This window comes from Pelophylax lessonae (assembly GCF_965119305.1).
Source record: "Pelophylax lessonae genome assembly, chromosome: 11".
Taxonomy (NCBI): Eukaryota; Metazoa; Chordata; class Amphibia; order Anura; family Ranidae; genus Pelophylax; species Pelophylax lessonae.
Genome location: NC_138778.1, coordinates 75,672,085 through 75,694,352, shown reverse-complemented (window position 1 = coordinate 75,694,352; position 22,268 = coordinate 75,672,085).

The following is a 22,268-nucleotide window of genomic DNA, read 5'->3' as shown; positions in this document are numbered from 1 at the left end:
GGCCGAAAGGAGAAGCCATGCTATTGGCCAAGGAGGAGGGAGGAGAAGCAGGGTAAGCCCGACCCACGGGGGAGACACAGGGGGAACTGGCCGCTGCCTGCCCAGGGTGAGTGAGCCGGCGGCCGGGGGGGTTAGGCGTGCGGGCTGGAGCTGGTGTGGTCCGGGGGGGCATGGTGTAGTCCGTCTGCCACCCCCCCCCCCCCGGCCCATGGAGCATCAGCCGCCACTGGTTAATTTACTTGAGATATATTTGCCTTCTGTTTAGATATACTGCTGTTCTTCCCATTACTTCCAATATACTTCCCATTCTAAAATAAATTTCACAGTAAAGACTATTTCTGTGTTTTACTATAATGTGTATTTTTTCATTGGTGGTGTTTGCAAAAATGTTATTGTCAGGTCTCCCAGAGGGGCTGAGACTGTTCTTGGGGTTGAGAGGCAGGGTATAGAACCCAATATACTTAAGCGGCTCCTCAGGCATAGAGCTACACAAGTATTTCCAGTTCACAACTTTCAGTGCTGCTGGTTCCTGCTTTCACAGTGTTGCCAGTGTTGCTTAAGCCATCTTGAAAAAAAGGCAAGGGGAGGAGGTGGGAGAAGTAGGGGAGTGCCTTGCCGTACTAGGCTATAAGGCTGTGTGTTTCTATTGATGCACCCAGTGTAGGCAGACACTCTAGTCATTGCATGCAAGAGTATCTCCAAAGGATGTTGCAAGTGAAAGGAGCCCCCCTGAAACAGGAAACCTGGGGCAGTGATCATGGCATCAGCTTAAGCTGGAACATAGGCAAGGATTCAAAAATAAAGAAGCTGCTTACTCAGTAAACAATTAAATCAGCTGCTGAAAGTGCTTAAAATCTGAGGGTTTAAAATCACTTCAAGTAGATTCCGTCACTTCCTGTTCCAGTGACATTGTGGTCAATAGGACAGAAAGTGATGCAAAAGCTTCTCCAGGAACACACAAAGCATTAAGGACACTTTTTAGTATGGTAAGGGGCTGTGTTAAAGGGCTGTAGGTTTGTATTGAAGGCGTCAATCCATCATCAGTTTGAGATGCTTCAGAGATCATTCAGTGACAGGTGCATTTGACTTGTGGATCACCTCCTTCTTACCTACTTCAAATGGGTTTTATAGTCCCTTAGAATTGTACGGGGATGGAAAACCTACCTGATGAGAAGAAAAGCCTGTAAACACAGTCCCCACAAGAAGTTACACATTTTTATCGCTTCTTGAGTCCCCATCCAAGAATTTTCTTCACTTACGATAAGAAGTACTGTATTTTCCTGGCGTATAAGACTACTTTTGAACCTCAAAAAAATCCCCCAAAAATGGGGGGTCATCTTATACGCCTAGTATAATATCTCCAAGGTAACCTAAGTATAAGTATTACCGGTAGATGTAGTCTCTCAAGACGCTGGCTGTGTGGGAATCCTGTACCGGTATACCGTATGTACCGTAGCTTTGGCTACATACAGTGTACCACGCTGAGCCAATCAGGGAGAGAGATATATTCTATTATTGAATGCAAAGCCTGCTCAGATTGGCGGAGTAACATCAGTCCGTCTCTCTGACTCAGCGCGGTATACTGTATGTAGCCGAAGCTACAGTACATACGGTACACCGGTACAGGATTCCCGCACAGCCAGCGTCTTGAGATTACATCTACTGGTAATACTTTGGGTACCTTGGAGATATTATGAGAGATTACATGTATTATACTAGGGTACCTTGGAGATCTATGAGAAATCTGATGTTTTTCAATGGTGTTGCCTTGCTTCGGAAGGGGGGTAGTCTTATACGGCGAGTATAGCCCAAAACCTATGTTTTAACTTGAAAATTAGGGGGGTCGTCTTATACGCCCAGTCGTCTCATACGCTGGAAAATACGGTAAGTGAAAATTTCTTCAGTAAGGCATCAAACAGCTATCCAAAATAAAAAAATGTTTGCCTGAAGTTACACTTTAAATATGATTATATTTATTATAAATGGTATATGTAAGTCCCTGGACTTTTATTGATATCAGGTTCTTGCAATCTGAACTCCAAATGGAAGACAGTCCTTCCTTGTCCAGTCACAGCTTTGGGTGGTTTCTAGAGCCGGATAAATGAAGCCCAAGCAGTATAGTCTGCACAGATGTCTCAGGACAGGAGTGACTGGATCACACAGATTGTTAAACAAAATTTCAAATCCTTTGGCAGATAAAACGTTTCCCATATCTGTATTTTAACTATGTTTTCAGCTAGTTGCCTGGAGTTAAAAATTAATTTTTTTTTAAAGAATTTTAAACTTAAAGTGGATGTAAACCCTCACATATACCCAGTGAAGTGAACAGCCTGAGATGATAGACAGAGATGAAACAAATCAAAGCAAGGGGGGTTAAAGAAGGTGTGTGGAAACCAGCCAGTCCTTAGTTTGATATACTTACCCACCAGTCTGCTAACAAACCAAATAAACCTGTCTAACAAAATAGGTTAAAAACAGGGGTTTAGTTAACACACATTTGCAAACACATGTATACTGAAAGCTGCAAGGCCAACAACAAGGCACCCTGTGTATCTTGCAATCCTAACACTTTCCTAACACTACTCAACCTGAGTGTCTGAGTGTCTCCACAATGGAAGCACATGAATGCTGATGGATGGATGGGAAACAGGTGGGCTTGGAGATGGCCCAATCCTCCCCCAACCTGCTCCCATCCATGACTGGTAATGAAAAACTAATGGCTATGTAATAACCATAGGGTGCAAACTAAAAGTGATCAGCTGGGAAACACACACCCCCATCCCTTTAGTATGGATGGTGAAGGCAAAAGGGGACTTTGAATGAGACACCCGCCTGTAAAGCAAGTGTCTCCATCCCTGATAACTTACAAAAAATGGGCAGTTTTGGGACTTTAGATGAGACACCAGCGAGCACTGCTCAGCGTCTCCATCCCTGTATATAAAAAAATTTAAAAGCAAGAGGGAATAAAGAAGGTGTGTGGAAACCAGCCGATCCTTAGTTTGATATACTTACCAACCAGTCTGCTAACAAACCAAATAAACCAGTCTAACAAAATAGGTTAAAAACAGGGGTTTAGCTAACACACATTTGCAAACACATGTATAAGCTGTAAGGCCAACAACAAGGCACCCTGTGTATCTTGCAGTCCTAAAACTTATATTTTTATTTTATTTTGTTATATACAGGGATGGAGACGCTGAGCAGTGCTCGCCGGTGTCTTATCTAAAGCCCCAAAACTGCCCATTTTTTGTACACTCACTACTTTACATTGTAGCAAAGTGTCATTTCTTCAGTGTTGTCACATGAAAAGATATCATAAAATATTTACTAAAATGTGAGGAGTGTTCTCACTTTTGTGTGATACTGTATATGTATGGATCAAATTTCATGAATGGGGTTTACAACCTATCACGTACCTGATCAGAGGCCGAGGTGCTGAGAGGGCTTCCCTTGTGGCTAAGTGCAAGGCACCCCTGGAGGTGGAGACAGGGAATGCTGTGCCCAAAGGAACAGGGGTCGCCAGCTGCGGCAAGCTCCGGTGAATAGGTGACTGCGGTGGTTGTAGACACGTAGTGCGTGCTGAAATGCAGGATGCCTTGAAGGTGACTGGAGAAGGTAGCCAGGCGTGCGACAAGAGCGAGGTCAAGATCAAGCCAAGGGGTCAAACACAGTTCATCAAGCAGAAGAGGAGTCCATAGGAGCAAGCCGGGGGTCATACACGGGAACAGCAGACTGAAGCAGAGTGGGTAAACAAGCCGATGGTCGGAGCCAGGAGGAGAGACAAGACAGGTGAGACAAGCCGGGTCGGTAACAGGTAATCCAAGTAAACAGGAACAGGAACTCAGGAACACAGGAAACAGGAAGCTGAAGATCATCCAGCAACTAATGGCTGGAGCAGGCTGGTTTAAATAGGCCACTGGGCGTCGCTGCATTAGTGTGGGCGGAAGATCCAGCTCTCTTGTGGGAAGTTCCCTGACAGTGCCCCCCCCCAAAGGGCAGCCTCCGGATGCCCAATTGGGCCTGCTTCTCAGGATGCTTGTTAAAAAATTCTCTAAGAAGTTTGGGGGCATGAACGTTATTTGCAGGTTCCCATGAACTTTCCTCAGGTGAATACCCTTTCCACTTAATCAGGTATTGGACCTGTCTTCCCCTCTTTCGGCAGTCTAGGATGGCCTCTACCTCATACTCAAATTCCTCACCCACCGAGATGGGAGGTGGAGGTGGATCACCCCTTCCTGAGAAAGGGCCAGAAGAGGCAGACTTGAGCAAGGAGATATGAAAAACAGGATGGATCCTGTAGGAATCCGGTAAGGAAAGTTCGAAGGCTACAGGGTTGATTTCCTTCTTGATTTTGAAAGGGCCAATGTACCTTGGACCCAACTTCCGTGATGGGCAGGGTAGTTTGAGGTTTGCCGTGGAGAGCCACACTTCATCCCCCACTTTCAAGGCTGGATTCTCCTTTCTCTTCTTGTCATATGACCTCTTATAATCTTCCTGCGCTTTACGCATGGTTGCCTGGAGGGTTAGGTAGTTCTCTTGGATAAAGGTTAATCTATCCTGAACCGCGGGTACCGTTGCTTCTGGTACAGAGTTGGGTAAAAAAGAGGGGTGAAAGCCGTAATTGGCCCAGAATGGGGATTGGTTGGTGGTAGCATGAATAGAGTTATTGTAAGCAAACTCTGCGCAGGGCAGTAAGGCCACCCAATTATCCTGTGAGAAGGAAGAAAAACAACGAAGGTATTGTTCCAACGTTTGATTTGTTCTCTCCGTTTGGCCATTGCTCTGGGGGTGATAGGCAGAAGATAGGCAAATCTTGATATCCAAAGCCTTGCAGAGGGCCCTCCAGAATCGAGAGGTGAATTGTACCCCCCTGTCCGAGACAATACTGTTTGGTACGCCATGTAGCCTTACAATCTCCTTGATGAAGATATGTGCTGTGTCCATGGCTGAGGGAGTGCCCACCATAGGCAGGAAGTGTGCCATCTTTGATAAGCGGTCTACTACTACCAGGATAGTGGAAAAACCTTCAGAAGGGGGCAGTTCTACAATAAAGTCCATAGACAACATCCTCCAAGGCTGGTCCGGAACAGGCAGAGGTCTTAGCAAGCCCCAAGTCTGCGTGAGACTTCCTTTACTTCGGGTACAGGTCGTACAAGAACTTACATAGTCTTGGCAGTCCTGTCTAAGGTTGGGCCACCAATAGGAACGTTGGATCAGTTCTAATGTCTTGCGGACTCCAAAATGGCCTGCCAGCTGGTGGTCGTGGAACGTTTTAAGAACCTGGACTCTGGCTCCCTCGGGTACAAAAATCTTATCCCTGTGCCACAAAAGACCTTCCTGCCTTCTAAGTGTGGGGATTTCGGACTCAGGGCACCGGGAAGAAACCTGTTCCAGGGTGGCCCTTAGATCAGGCTGGATAAGAAGAAAGTTCTGGGGAGACAGAATGGTGCTGGGGGTGGCAGTATTTGGGGTCTCAGGGAACATTCGTGACAGAGCATCCGCTTTACCATTCTTGGATCCTGGGCGATAGGTGAGGTGAAAATTAAACCTTGAGAAAAACAAGGCCCACCTGGCCTGTCGTGGTCTCAAGCGCTTGGCAGATCTGAGATACTCCAAGTTCTTATGGTCGGTGAATATCATAATTGGGTGCGCTGCACCCTCCAGGAGATATCTCCACTCCTCCAGAGCGACTTTGATGGCCAGCAGTTCCCGATCCCCAACATCATAGTTCCTTTCCGGCTGAGAGAGCTTTCGGGAGAAGAAAGCCACTGGATGCAATAGTGCTTTAGGGCCCAGACGTTGAGATAGGACGGCCCCTGTGGCGACTTCAGATGCATCAACCTCCAGTACGTAGGGCAGGGCGGGGTCGGGATGCTGCAGGACAGGGGCAGAAGTGAATAACGCCTTTAATTTATCAAAAGCCTCTTGAGCCTCTTGGGACCACTGGAAGCGGCAGTGTTGGCGGGTTTGCTGGGTAATCGGGGCGATAATGCCAGAAAAGTCCTTGATGAACCTCCGATAGAAATTCGCAAACCCTACGAACCTCTGAATGCCCTTTTTGTCCGTGGGAGCTGGCCACTCCAGGATGGCAGATACCTTCTGGGGGTCCATGGCTACCCCATCAATGGAAATGATCAGACCCAAAAATTGTATAGAAGTCTTTTCAAAGGAACACTTCTCTGCTTTTGCATAGGGTCCGTGTACCCTTAGTGTGGACAGCACTTTCTTGACATGGATCCTATGTAGTTCCAGGGTAGGGGAGAAGACAAGAATGTCGTCCAGGTACACAATCATGAAGTTATCCAGGTATTCTCTAAAGATATTATTCACGAAGTGCTGAAAGGTAGCTGGAGCATTACATAGACCAAAAGGCATAACCAGGTACTCAAAATGCCCAAAACGTGTTCGAAAGGCTGTTTTCCATTCATCGCCCTCGCGAATGCGTACTAGGTTGTAGGCACCGCGCAAGTCCAATTTAGTAAAGACCCGGGCGGTACGGAACCTCTGAAAGAGCTCAGGAACAAGCGGAAGAGGGTACCGGTTTTTAATTGTGATTTTATTGAGCTCTCTGTAATCCACACAGGGTCTGAGGGTATGATCTTTCTTTTCTACGAAGAAAATTCCGGCGCCAGCTGGAGAAGATGAGGGGCGGATGAATCCCTTTTTAAGGTTTTCATCAATGTACTGGCGCAACACCTCAAGCTCAGTCTCTGAAAGTGGAAAAATCCTTCCAAAGGGAACTTCTGCACCAGGTAATAGCTCGATAGGGCAGTTGTAGGGGCGATGAGGTGGTAGTATATCGGCCTTCTTTTTGTCAAAGACGTCCAGGAAATCATGGTAAACTGGAGGAACGTCCTGGCTGGAGTCGGAGACTGGCTGGACGGTCAGGCAACTGGAAGGAGACACAGGTTTGGGCATCAGACAGTGCTGAAGGCAGTAGGGGGACCCAAAGGAGATCTCCCTTCGGATCCAGTCTATCTGCGGGTTGTGTGCCTGCAACCATGGTATCCCCAGAATTATGGGGAACATGGGGGAACATAAAATATCAAACTTCAGGAACTCTTGATGGCCAGAGTCAGTAATGGTAAGAATAGGTACCGTCTCGTGAGTAACAGGCCCGGATCGAGGAGTGGTACCGTCGGCCAACTGGACCTTGAGTTTAAGTTCTTTAGTCTGAATAGGAATCCGGAAGTCCTTAGCAAGGGTTACATCCATGAAGCAACTACATGCCCCAGAGTCAATTATTGCTGGGAGTCGGACCTCCCCTTTCGCTACCTGTAGGGAGACATGGAGAACAAGATGAGTAAGGGAAGATCCTGGGACTTGCTGATACATGGAGTTGTGTGGGGAAGACTTACTGGGCCTCACAGGGCAGTTGCGGAGAAAGTGTCCAGCCTCCCCACAGTAGAGGCAGAGGTTAGCCCGCCTGCGGCGGAGTCTCTCATCAGAGGTCAGGGCAGAACGAACCATGCCAATTTGCATAGGTTCTCCTTCAGAGGAGGCTGCTGTGGCTGGAATAGGTGCAGGGACAACTGGGACCTTGGGTAGCATCCAGGAAGGCCGGAAGGACTGAACACGTTCAGATCGCCGCTCCCGCAGGCGTCTGTCCAGTTGGATGGCGAGCTGAATGAGGCCCTCCAAACTGGTGGGGCTTTCTACTCGTGCCAGCTCATCTTTGAGGGCCTCGGATAGGCCAAGTCGGTACTGGTGCCTGAGGGCGGCATCGTTCCATTCAGTATCCGCTGACCATTTGCGGAAGTCCACAGTGTAGTCTTCAGCAGGGCGTCTCCCCTGCTGTAAGGTATGGAGAGTGGCCTCTGCAGTGGCCCTGCGTTGTGGGTCATCATATAGTTGGCCCATGGCTTCAAAAAAGGTGTCCAAAGTGTTGATGACAGGACTTTTTTGTTCCAACAGGTGATGAGCCCAGGACTGCGGTTCATCGGATAGCAGAGAGATGACAAATCCCACTTTAACTGTTTCCAGGGAGAAGGTCCTTGGTTGCAGAGCCAGGTAGAGAGAACAGGCATTCTTAAAAGCCCTGAACTTCCTCCGATTGCCGGAAAAACGCTCTGGAGTGGGCACCCTGGGTTCAGGAGGAGGAGCCATCATCATAGGAGTGGGTGAGTGACGCTCCGGAGTCAGTGAGGCTGATGCAAGACCTGCAGAAGGAGGAGCTGTAGTTGCGGAAGATACTGCCAAGTTCTGTAAACGACCCTCCAACTGGAAGTACCCGTCCTGTAGGTTGGTCACTGCTTGGGTGAGGGCTGCGACTTGCTGGCACAGAGCCTCCAGCTGGGAAGCACCTCTGTCGGCCTCTGACATATTCCGGCTGGATGATACTATCACGTACCTGATCAGAGGCCGAGGTGCTGAGAGGGCTTCCCTTGTGGCTAAGTGCAAGGCACCCCTGGAGGTGGAGACAGGGAATGCTGTGCCCAAAGGAACAGGGGTCGCCAGCTGCGGCAAGCTCCGGTGAATAGGTGACTGCGGTGGTTGTAGACACGTAGTGCGTGCTGAAATGCAGGATGCCTTGAAGGTGACTGGAGAAGGTAGCCAGGCGTGCGACAAGAGCGAGGTCAAGATCAAGCCAAGGGGTCAAACACAGTTCATCAAGCAGAAGAGGAGTCCGTAGGAGCAAGCCGGGGGTCATACACGGGAACAGCAGACTGAAGCAGAGTGGGTAAACAAGCCGATGGTCGGAGCCAGGAGGAGAGACAAGACAGGTGAGACAAGCCGGGTCGGTAACAGGTAATCCAAGTAAACAGGAACAGGAACTCAGGAACACAGGAAACAGGAAGCTGAAGATCATCCAGCAACTAATGGCTGGAGCAGGCTGGTTTAAATAGGCCACTGGGCGTCGCTGCATTAGTGTGGGCGGAAGATCCAGCTCTCTTGTGGGAAGTTCCCTGACACAACCACTTAAACCACTTCCCGCAAACTGACGTACCTATACATTGGCTTGAAGAATTGGTTGCATCGGGGTGATGCCTGCAGCTAGAGGCATCGCCCCGGTACTGTTTTTCCTGGCAGTCGACTTTCTGGAGATGACAACTAATGTGGCTCAGCAGCTGCTCGACCGTTATCCCAGCAAGCGGGAGAAGACAACCTCCCCTCCAGCCGCCTTTCGCCACTCTGCCCAGGTCTCCCGTCCCACCGGGAGACCTGAGCAACTAGCCGGCACGTCGGCTGGCTGGTTAGAGTCCAGAATGAAGCCAGATTCAGATTCAATTGAGTCTCTGATCATGTAACCTGGAAGCGACGTCACAACGTCACTTCCAGTTTACTCGGCTGCCAACGGCGCCAATTTAAAAACTGTCAATATCCAAAAATGCAGATTTTAACGTTTTGAATACTTTGAAGTACAGTGGAGGGGTCTGGGGTCTTTTAGACCCTAGATCCCTCCATAAAGAGTACCTGTCACTGTATATTACTGTCACAATGGATGTTTATATTCCTTGTGACAACAATAGAAGTGATCAGATTTATTTATTTATTTATTTTTAAACAGTTAAAAATAAAAAATAAAAATAAATAAATAGGAAAAAAAAATTTAAAGCACCCCCGTCCTGGGAGCTCACACACCAAAGAAAACGCATACATAAGTCGCACCCGCAAATATAAACGGTGTTCAAATCCCACATGTGAGGTATGGCCGCGATCGTCAGAGTGATAGCAATAATTCTAAAACTAGACCCCCTCTGTAACTCTAAACTGGTAACCGTTAAATATTTTAAAGTGTCGCCTATGGAGATTTTTAAGTACCGTAGTTTGTCGCCATTCTACGAGTGTGCGCAATTTTAGATTGTGACATATTAGGTATCTATTTACTTGACGTGACATAATCTTTCAAAATGTGCAAAGAAAAATTGGGCTAATTTTACTGTTTAGTTTTTTTGAAATTCAGTGAAGTATATTTTTTCCCCAAAAATTGCGTTTGAAAGACCGCTGCGCAAATACCACGTGACAAAAAATATTGTAACGACCACCATTTTAGAGTCTTTGCTATAAAAAAAAAAAATATATATATATATTTATGTTGCCCTACTCCTGAGGGAGCGGTTGAGTGTGGGTTCTCCTGGATTACTGCTAGCAACAACAGTACTTTCAGATATGTTTTCAAGTGTGAGCACCTCAGACAAGAACCAGTCCAGTTTCTTTGGTTTTTAGGGTTTATTTGAGAACTTGGATGGGAGAAGGGAGAAGTGGGATACTCCAACAACTGAACTATGCACGATTAGGCAGGGACACTGAATGATGCTACTCGGCGCTACATAGCACTTCTCTGACACTGGTTAATGCTGACTGATGCTGGTTAACGCTGACTGATGCTGGACTCAGCAAGGCCAATTACTAGAACTTCCCATCTGACCGTAGGAAAAGTCACTTTATGCTCCCCAAGATACTCCTTCCTGAGGTAGCTGACTTTGAAGCAATCTGTATTGCTGAACACTTCAGGGCCCTTCATGGCACCCCCTTTTACTCCCCAACTTCAGGGTTTAACTAATTGGCACCCCCTTTACTGTGCACTCCCTGGTTAGCTGGCTCCTGGATCCCCTTTGACCTCTCTGGAGTGGTCCCCTCTCCTAGGCAGACCCCTGGGCAGATCTTCAGTACTCACGATACTGCTTTTCCTGAAGATTTCTGCCCAGCAGCTCCACTTGGTCAGCAACTCTGGATCCCTTGCAGCCCAGTTCAACCTCCGGTCCCTAGGCCGACTGCCTGGACCACCTTCACAATTTTACAGGAGGAGAGACAGTCGTCACCTCCTCCTGGGACTGATGCTTCCGCCAAAAGACACTGTCACATGCTCCCCACATATTTATTTCCAATCCCAGGGTGCACTGCGGCAAACCCCGCCCACTGGGACAGTCATAAACCCGGGTGTACTATTGGCTAGGTTTCCTCCACTGCCCAACAAGATCCCTCATTGGATACAGTGGGGAGACTCCCCAGACTCAACAGGTCACACCTGGAGGCATGTCACAGATTAGCTAACAGATCAGGCCCCCCTGATAAGCAGACAGGGCCACAATTATGCTTTTCCTAGCACCTACCTACGAGGGTACTACATATAATGTTTGGGGATTCTAAATAATTTTCTAGCAAAAGATACTGATTTTAACTTGTAAACAAATAGGCTTGGTCCTTAAGTGGTTGATTTAATTTTTATTTAAATTTAACCTTGCTCCTTTATAAAATGTACTGGTCTTCTGTTCTTCTTTAGCCTTCCTCTACATCCGACTATAGATTCTCTTTTCATTTTCATTCCCAGTCAGTAATGTCTAATTCCTAGCAATGTTCTTTGGATCATAAAATATAAAGAATGAGCTTTTCCACTGAACTGGTTCATCGATGTATATTTATATACGTAATTCATTGCTTTGTCTGCCAAAATGCAGTGTGGTAGCACTAAGTCTAAAAGCACTTTATTTCTAACTGTTCTTCTAATGCTGCAAAGCCAAATATTAACCAGTGGAATGTGTGACCTAGGAGAGGTCACCAAAGCATGGACATGGGAGAATGAAGCCTCAGAGGAGGAAACCGTTATAACTATATAGGTATAATCTTTCGCCAATAGGAACAAGAGAATGAAAGGATTGAAGACACGTCTGTCATAAATGTACTGTATGTGTAACTAAAACCAAAAATAAAGGAATTGAAGCATAAAGTGTAACGCCACAATTTAGGTAAAAAAGAACTGTGGTGGGCCAATCACCAGCCCAGTTGCATTAGAGAGAAGGGGAGTGATCACACAATTCCAATACTAAGAGATGCCGGGTATTTTTCATTTCTGGGCTAGGGAGCAAATGAAAGATGAGTATACCATGCTTCAAGGCCAACTCTAAATGTAACTTGTTACTTTTGCCCCGTGTATGTAAAGATGAGATTCACTTTAACAATGCATTGGAGCTGTCTGCTAACAAAACATTCCAGACTCTCAACATTAGACATCTTCTCACCCTGCGCATAACAGAGAATCAACAACAAGGGAAACAGACATACAGGTGTATCTCATAAAATTAGAATATTATTTCAGTAATTCAATTCAAAAAGTGATATATTTCAAGCATTTTTTTTCTTTTAGCCCCGGTTCACACTTGTGCGTGTGCGGGGTTCGCATGTAATGTCGGAGCGCACTGCTCCGACATTACATGCGATCAGCTGTGCGGTGCGAGTTTAGCCATACAAATTGTATGGCTAAATTCGCATCGCTCCCGCAGCAAACACGCACAGGAGGCATTTTTGCAGCCGCATCAGGATCGGATCGCACAGCGGTTCACACTTGTGCGATCCGATCCTGTGCGAACTGCACGATCGCACTGCGATATGCGATCAAACTGGGGGTGTCGTTAAGATTACATTGACACCCCCAGCGTATCGCATATGGCAGTGTGAACTGCCGGGGGTGCGTGTGCGATGCGGGAACAGGCTGCGAATTCGCAGCCTTCCCGCATCGCATATATGTGAACCGAGCCTTAATTTTGATGATTATGGCTTTCAGCTATTTCTTTTAAAAGAAAGAAATACTTGAAATATATGACTCTGTGTTTATTAAATATATATAAAATATATGAGTTTTACTTTTTGAATTGAATTACTAAAATAAATAACTTTTTGATGATATTCTAATTTTATGAGTTGCACCTGTATGTAGTTTGCTACAGTGATTGCCTCGGCACAATCCATCCTGTAGTCTGAAACATAGTTTTTGTAATACTCCAGAACAGAGGCAGATAGGAATCAGCAATAATATCTAAAATCCCTGCAAAATTTAACCAGTGGACCTTAGAAATGTTGCTTAAACAATGCTGCGATTCTTCTTTACAAAAGAACAATGACACTCTGGTGTCAGGTGCTATCAACTTGTCGTAAATCACCACTAGTAGTTATTATCTAAAACAATAGAATCCATGTTTCATTCATTTATTTATCTGTTTAAATAAAAGGTTCTCGGGTAGAAAGTTGATTTGGATTTTTTTTTTTTTAATTTATACTTACCTAGGTGGATGCAGCGTTTCGCTGATGCTGCATCTGTCCCCCGGCCCCTCTACACTAAGAACCGAGCGATCAAACCCCGCTGATCGCTCGGTTCTGACAGTTCCGTGAGCAGATAGCTGCTGACTGTCAGTGGAGCTCACTCACTTGAGCTCTGGGCTGTGGAGGAGCGGAGCTTTGGTTGTACATCTCCTTTAAGCATTTGTTCAATGCAGAAAAACAGCAGCAACCGTCAAAAAGATTGCCAAAGGCTTATCTGATCTCAAACTTGATTAAGTAGGAATAACTGAAGGGATTTCGGCAAAATTAATTTCGCAGCAAATTTTCCGATTTTGCCCTAGGTAATATTTTACTGAAATAGAAACTGTTGAGGTGTAATTTGCTTAGAAAAATGGACACATATATTTTTTTTTGTTTTGTTACTATTTTTATTTATTTCATTTTTTATTATCTGCTCTTTCTTACTATGAAAAAAGTAAAATGATGAGCCTAAATACAGACCTTTTTGTAAAGGGTAGGTCCAAGGAGACTTACTAGGAGTGACCATGTATGATTCCTTCCAGACAGTATACATTTTCCCCTCTAAAGGGGGGGGGGATTTGCCTAAAGGAGGCGGCGCCTCGGAAACGCGTTGCGGCCCACCCCATCCTGATTTGGTCTCTTACTAACTCTGTAATAGTGGGTGTGAGAGCTGGAGACGCTGCCAGTTATATATAGTACAGTGCATCTGGAGAGTATTCACAGCACTTCACTTTTTCCACATTTTGTTATGTTACAGTCTTATTCCAAAATGGATTAAATTCATTATTTTCCTCAAAATTCTACAAACAATACCCCATAATGACAACGTAAAAGAATTTTGTTTAAAATCTTTGCAATTTATTAAAAATAAAATAGGGAAAAAATCCCATGTACATAAGTATTCACAGCCTTTTCTCAATACTTTGTTGAAGCACCTTTGGTAATAATTACTCAAGTCTTTTTGAAGATAATGCTACAAGCTTGGCACACCTATTTTTGGGCAGTTTCTCTCATTCTTCTTTGCAGGACTTCTCAAGCTTCATCTGTTTGGATGGGGAGCGTTGGTTCAACAGGTTTAAGTCTGGGCTCTGGCTGGGCCACTCAAGAGATTCATAGAGTTGTCCCATAGCCACTCTTTTGTTATCTTGGCTGTGTGCTTAGGGTTGTTGTCCTGTTGGAAGATTAACCTTCACGCCAGTCTAAGGTCTAGAGTGCTCTGGAGCAAGTTTTCATCAAGGATGTCTCTGTACATTGCCGGATTCATCTTTGCCTCAATCCTGACTAGTCTCCCAGTTCCTGCCGCTGAAATACATCCCCACAACATGATGCTGCCACCACCATGCTTCACTGTAGGAATGTTATTGGTCAGGTGATGAGTGGTTCCTGGTTTCCTCCAGACATGACGCTTGCCATTCAGGCCAAAGAGTTCATTCTTTTTTTCATCAGACCCAAGAACTTTGTTTCCCATGGTCAGTGTCCTTTAGGTGCCTTTTGGCAAACTCCAGGCAGGCTGTCATACGACTTTTAATGAGAAGTGGCTTCTATCTGGCCACTCTACCATACAGGCCTGATTGGTGGAGTGCTGCAGAGATGGTTGTTCTTCTGGAAGGTTCTCCTCTCTCCACAGAGAAATGCTGAAGCTCTGTCAGAGTGACCATCAGATTCTAGGTCACCTCCCTGACTAAGACCCTTCTCCCCCGATCACTCAGTTTGGCCGGTGGGGCCCACTCTAGGAAGAGTCCTGGTGGTTCCAAACTTCTTCTATTCACGAATGATGGAGGCCACTAAGCTCATTGGGACCTTCAATGGTGCAGAAATGTTTCTGTATCCTTCCCCAGATCTGTGCCTCAATATAATCCTGTTGTGGAGTTCTACAGACAATTCCTTGAATTTCATGGCTTGGTTTGTGCTTTGACATGCACTGTTAACTGTGGGACCTTATATAGACAGGTGTGTGCCTTTCGAAATCATGTCCAATCAACTAAATTTACCACAGGTGGTCTCCAATCAAATTGTAGAAACATCTCAAGTATGATCAGTGGAAACAGGATGTACCTGAGCTCAATTTTGAGTGGCATGGCAAAGGCTGTGAATACTTATGTACATGGAATTTTTTCGTTTTTATTTTTAACAAATTTAGGGTTCTTTCACACGGTCCGCCTCCGTAGGCGGATCCGTGCTGCTCAGCGGGGATCGTGGATGACAGCTCCGTCTCCGCTTGCAGTGCGGAGAGGGAGGTGTCACAGCCCCCACTGCTCTCTATGGGGAATCGGATGAGACCGGACCACCACCTGATCCCCAGGACGGATGGAAAATAGGGTTTCCATCCGTCCGGATTTCACAGACAGGATCGGATGCGGATGGCAGCGGGTGTCACCGCTGACATCCGCTGCTCCATAGGGCTGAATGGGGCATCCGATCAGATCCGCCTAAAAAACTGACAGGCGGATCTGATCAGACCGCCCGTGTGAAAGAGCCCTTACAAAGATTTCAAACAAACTTATTTCACGTTATCATTATGGGGTATTGCTTATAGATATTTGAAAATAATGAATTGAATCAATTTTGGAATAAGGCTGTAACATAACAAAATGTGGAAAATGTGAAGCGCTGTGAATACTTTCCGGATGCACTTAACCTCCATACGGTGGGTCAAAGCTTATCCCCAAAGTGGTCTTCTCATCCCCCGTGATGGCTGACTGCTTGATTGGTGATCCACATCCACCCTGTGTGCAGCTTGCAAGATACGTTTGTGTCTGAATAAAGTGTTACTTGTTTTTACTATCACACTAACCCAGACTCCCTCTTTCTGCTGTTTTTGTTTTTTGAATACTTATATACATGAGATTTTTTTCCTGTTTTAATTTTAAATAAATTTGCAAACATTTCAAACAAACTTCTTTCACGTTGTCATTATGGGGTATTGTTTGTAGAATTTTGAAGAAAACAATGAAGTTAATCCATTTTGGAATAAGGCTGTAACATAACAAAACGTGGAAAAAGTTAAGTGCTCTAAATACTTTCATTCTTTATATTCCATGTATTATTGAAATAATGTTGGAGGGTTTGTTGAGCTTTAATTAGGCTTTTTTGTAGTTGGGTTACATATTGGTCTTTACTTGGAGCTCCTACCTCACTTACTACTCATCTCTGAACTCTGCCTCACCTACTACTAATTTCTGAACTCTGCCTCACCTACTACTGATTTCTGAACTCTGCCTCACTTGCTACTGATCTCTGCCTCACTTACTACTGATTTCTGAACTCTGCCTCACCTGCTACTGATCTCTGAACTCTGCCTCACTTGCTACTGATCTCTGAACTCTGCCTCACTTGCTACTGATCTCTGAACTCTGCCTCACTTACTACTGATCTCTGAACTCTGCCTCACCTACTACTGATTTCTGAACTCTGCCTCACTTGCTACTAATCTCTGCCTCACTTACTACTGATTTCTGAACTCTGCCTCACCTGCTACTGATCTCTGAACTCTGCCTCACTTGCTACTGATCTCTGAACTCTGCCTCACTTGCTACTGATCTCTGAACTCTGCCTCACTTACTACTGATCTCTGAACTCTGCCTCACTTACTACTGATCTCTGAACTCTGCCTCACTTACTACTGATCTCTGAACTCTGCCTCACTTACTACTGATCTCTGAACTCTGCCTCACTTACTACTGATCTCTGAACTCTGCCTCACTTGCTACTGATCTCTGAACTCTGCCTTTACTTGCTACTGATATCTGAACTCTGCCTCACTTACTACTGATCTCTGAACTCTGCCTCACTTACTACTGATCCCTGAACTCTGCCTCACTTGCTACTGATCTCTGAACTCTGCCTCACTTACTACTGATCTCTGAACTCTTCCTCACTTACTACTGATCTCTGAACGCTGCCTCACTTGCTACTGATCTCTGAACTCTGCCTCACTTGCTACTGATCTCTGAACTCTGCCTCACTTACTACTGATCTCTGAACTCTGCCTCACTTACTACTGATCTCTGAACTCTGCCTCACTTACTACTGATCTCTGAACTCTGCCTCACTTGCTACTGATCTCTGAACTCTGCCTCACTTGCTACTGATCTCTGAACTCTGCCTCACTTGCTACTGATCTCTGAACTCTGCCTCACTTGCAACTGATCTCTGAACTCTGCCTCACTTGCTACTGATCTCTGAACTCTGCCTTTACTTGCTACTGATATCTGAACTCTTCCTCATTTACTACTGATATCTGAACTCTTCCTCACTTACTACTGATATCTGAACTCTTCCTCACTTACTACTGATCTCTGAACTCTGCCTCACTTACTACTGATCTCTGAACTCTGCCTCACTTGCTACTGATCTCTGAACTCTGCCTCACTTGCTACTGATCTCTGAACTCTGCCTCACTTACTACTGATCTCTGAACTCTGCCTCACTTACTACTGATCTCTGAACTCTTCCTCACTTACTACTGATCTCTGAACTCTGCCTCACTTGCTACTGATCTCTGAACTCTGCCTCACTTGCAACTGATCTCTGAACTCTGCCTCACTTGCTACTGATCTCTGAACTCTGCCTTTACTTGCTACTGATATCTGAACTCTTCCTCATTTACTACTGATATCTGAACTCTTCCTCACTTACTACTGATATCTGAACTCTTCCTCACTTACTACTGATCTCTGAACTCTGCCTCACTTACTACTGATCTCTGAACTCTGCCTCACTTACTACTGATCTCTGAACTCTGCCTTACTTGCTACTGATCTCTGAACTCTGCCTCACTTACTACTGATCTCTGAACTCTGCCTCACTTACTACTGATCTCTGAACTCTTCCTCACTTACTATTGATCTCTGAACGCTGCCTCACTTGCTACTGATCTCTGAACTCTGCCTCACTTGCTACTGATCTCTGAACTCTGCCTCACTTACTACTGATCTCTGAACTCTGCCTCACTTACTACTGATCTCTGAACTCTGCCTCACTTACTACTGATATCTGAACTCTGCAGCACTTACTACTGATATCTGAACTTTGCATCACTTACTCCTGACCTTTGCATCGCTTACTACTGACCTGTGAACTGCATCACCTACTACTAAACCCCTGCACTCTGCTTCCCTTTAAGGACAAAATTAAGCGTAATAAAAACCACACCCAATTTTTGATGCAGCACGCTCTTTCTTTTTCATGCTCAGGAGGGCCCAACTTATGATCCTGTACACACTGCTTGCAAAAAAAAAAACACTTGGTGCTAATTATCTGTAAGTACATAATGTCAAAAAGTGCTTGGGGCCCATTTCTTACCTATTTTATGTGGCCAATACATTTTTCTTTAACACACCTCCTGTCGAAGTTTGAGGAAGTGTGAGAAAACAATGTCACTATGTAAGGACTGGTAAGCTGCAATATATTACATTTACTACCTGATCTGCTGTCAGTCAATGACAGCTGATCACGTAATGTAAACTGAGCCAGTAATCAGCTTTTTTTGACCACCAGTGCCACCTTATCAGTGCCTCATCATCGGTGTTACCTATCAGTGCTGCCTATCAGTGTCACCTACCAGTGCCTTTTAGTGCCCATCAGTGCCACTTATCAGTGCCCATCAGTGCCATCGATCAGTGCTCTTCAGTGCCCCCTATCAGTGCCACATTTCAGTGCTCTACAGTGCCACCTATCACTGCCCAACGGTGCCACTAATAGTGCAACCTCATCAGTGCCCATCAGTGCAACCTATGAGTGCCCACCAGTGCTGCCTTATCAGTGCCTATCAGTGGCCATCGGTGCAGCCTCATCAGCGCACATCAATGAAGGATAAAAATCACTTGTTTACATAATTTTATAACAAACTATGAAAAATGTTTTTTTTTTAATGTTCAGCCTTTTTTGCTTGTTTAGCAAAAAAGAAAAACCCCAGTAGTGATTAAATACCACCACAAGAAAGCTCTATTTGTGCAAAAAAAAGTTATAAAAGTTTCATATGGGTACAGCGTAGCATGACTGCGCAATTGTCATTCAAAGAATGAAAGCGCTGAAAGCTGAAATTTGGCCTGGGCAGGAAGGGGCATTAAGTGCCCAGTAAGCAAGTGGTTAAGGAGCAACTTAAAGCCCACTGCATCCTTAAAAACCATTAAAACCACCCAAATTTCATCCATCGCATCGCCTACACTGAAATGGCAAAATTTTGTGTAAATGAAAATCCTCAATTTCATACCTAGCATAGAGAAACAGTGATTGAACTGCAGTGAGCTTCCTCCTGTTGCTAATCTACACATTTTTATACCTAATTCAATAAATAAATTAGAAAAGACAGCATGCATGTACATTGTAAGAATGTAGTCATAAAAATGTAACCATTGTAATAATAGTTCAAAATTATGAAATCACTGAAAATTCACTATACTTTCCCTTTAAATACTTTACAAGCTATTTTAAAACAATTCAATTGCCTAATATTATGTAAGATTTTGATTCCGAGTAAATCCTCTTTTTCAGGTCACAGTTAAGTAATGTAAATTACCCTCAAAAGCATGCAGGAAATGCACAATAGTCAAAGGATTTACAACAAAAGTTAAAAAATATTGCATATAGTAAACTCAACTAAATTCCAGATTTCATTTTAAGTTACTGTTCCCCAATCAACTATATTTATTTTATTTAACACATTTAAGGTATACACTGTTTTACATTATTCACTTAAGAAAAAATAGCTGAGACCCCAGGCCGACTGTTTGTGTGGTCCTCACTGACCAGCATATTTAATCCGCCCCATAATACGTCAGTCAGGATTGATCAGTAGCTCCCGTTCTACACAATCAAATTAGTTACATTTTAATCACAGCGTGTGGGAATATCTTTGCTCTGGGAGGGAGAAGCTGTTAGTTTCTCAGCCAGGGTTTTTCTTTAAATGGTAGCATTTATATACTCATGTCCTGGAGTTATTTTATAAGAAATGATCTGAAATTTTAAAAATTGATTCCAGTCTCAAATAGATATAAAATACCACAATGCATTATCCCAGCAAAAGGTTCATTTATTTGGCACACACTAGGTCTTTTGGGTTTTAGTTTTAGGAGCTATGTTGAGCTTAAGTCTAGTCTTAATGTGGTTGCAGTTGATGCGTTTTTTTGTTTTGTGTTTTTTTCACTTTAAAAAAACTGTATGTAGCGGATTGCTAAGAAGCGGGCCAGGGAAGCCGGCCGCCGTGTCCTTAACAACTGATGAGTCATCTGTTGTCAGCAGGGTTTCCCACTGACAGCTGAATCAGAAAAATAGAATTGTCGGCAAAACATTTGTGAAAAAAACGGTGTGCGGTGCCACCCCAATCCATACCAGGCCCTTCATTTCTGGCATGGCTTTGGAGGGGAACCCCACACCAAAATAAAAATGGTGTGGGGTCCCCCCCAAATCCATACCAGACCCTTATCTGAGCATGCAGCCCGGCAGGTCAGGAAAGAAAGGGGACAAGCGAGCACCCCTCCCTCCTGAACCATACCAGGCTGCATGCCCTCAACAATGGGGGGGGGGGGGGCTTTGGAGCACCTTGATGGGGACAAGGGCCTCTTCCCCACAACCCTAAGCTGTGGTTGTGGGGGTCTGCGGGCGGGGGGTATCAGAATCTGGAAGCCCCTTTTAACAAGGATCCCCAGATCCTGCCCCCGCCATGTGAATGAATATGGGGTAACTTGTAAAAAAAAGTGTAATTTTGAAAAAAAAAAACACAGGCACAGTTTTTGACAATTCCTTTATTAAAAATCCAAAAATAATGTCCCCAATGTAGATACATCGGCAATCACGCCACCCATGAAAAAAAAAAAACGTTGCACTCGTCGTACGTTACCTGCCGAAGGGGCGGGGCCACCAGGTCATGTCACCGCTCAGTGCATGCTGGGGCAGTTACATCACAAGAGGGTGGCCCCACCCCTTACCCCTTAGAGACAGACAGAGGAGCGGGCAGTTGCTGGTCAGCCTGCGACAAGTGCTAAGCTTTTTTGTTTTTGGGGGGGTCCATAGGACAGCATGATTGACGATAAGTCTAAATTGGGAACAACATTTTTTTTATTCAGTGGAGCTGCATTTCATTGCTAGGCAAATTTAGTTCTGGCTCACTATAAACATTGTAGCTGTGTTTGATTGTTCTGGTCTGTTCTGTGTTTCACTGGCTCTGGGATTAACTGCTTCTCCCTGTTTGTCCAGAAATGTTCTGGAACATAGTGGGCAGGGAGAGTCGAAACAGCAGCTGAATATTTATGCAGCCCTGGCCAATCCCTGGGGATAGTGTGTGCATATGGTGGCTGGGAGTGTGTATGAATAATCTGAGAGCAGAAGGGTCTTTTTCCCAGAGGAGGGAAACACCCACAGCCTCGTAGGCAATTCTGCCATGTGTCAGCGTTTCATCGAGGCCTCAGTTGGGCTACCTGGAGGCCTACTTTGCTGAGAGTTTGTGGAAGCTGACTGAGGGGCTGTCGTCTGAGGATCTGGTCAGGGTGAAAGTGTCTGGAAGATATTGAAAGAAGGCAACCAACTATCAAAGGTAATAATTAAGTACAGACTGGTGTGAGAGATCCTAGAGACTGTGTACTGCTGCCATCCCTCTAATGCTAGAGAGAGCATGTTTAAAGCGGACATTGCGTCTGGTGTACTGAAGAGCTTAGTCTAGAAAGAACTTTGCTCAGATTTCCAAGAGGAAGATGAATCTTCTCAGGTCGCTACTACAAAGCTCAGTCCATCATTTACTTGTGCAAGGACTTGGCTCACAGTTCTAAAGGATAAAGTTTACTATCCTCAAATTGTTACAAATTACCTGCTACCTATCCACATTCACATTTCATTAAAGCATCCAAAAAAAGTAGATACTTGGTTAATGAGTCTGAAGCATGATCAGAATTTTGTGCCTGGCTGTGGGGCAATTATTGGGAAAACAACCCTGGGCATCTACTCAGCGGGTCCTATGGGGGTAACGCTACCTACAGTGTTGCCTCATTAAGCTTATAGTTAAAATGTTTCTGTTATAGGATACTTGCACTGTTATTACTAAGTTTAAACTCATGGCAAATAACAATGACTTGAAGAGAAAGGGATAAAATAAAAAGAGAAAAAAAAAAAAGAAAATTGAATGAATATATGAGTAAGTAACAATTCATGACAACTGTTAAAATGCCATTGAATCTCTCTGACTAATTAGTTACATAGTTACATAGTTAGTGAGGTTGAAAAAAGACATCAGTCCATCCAGTTCAACCTATGATGTG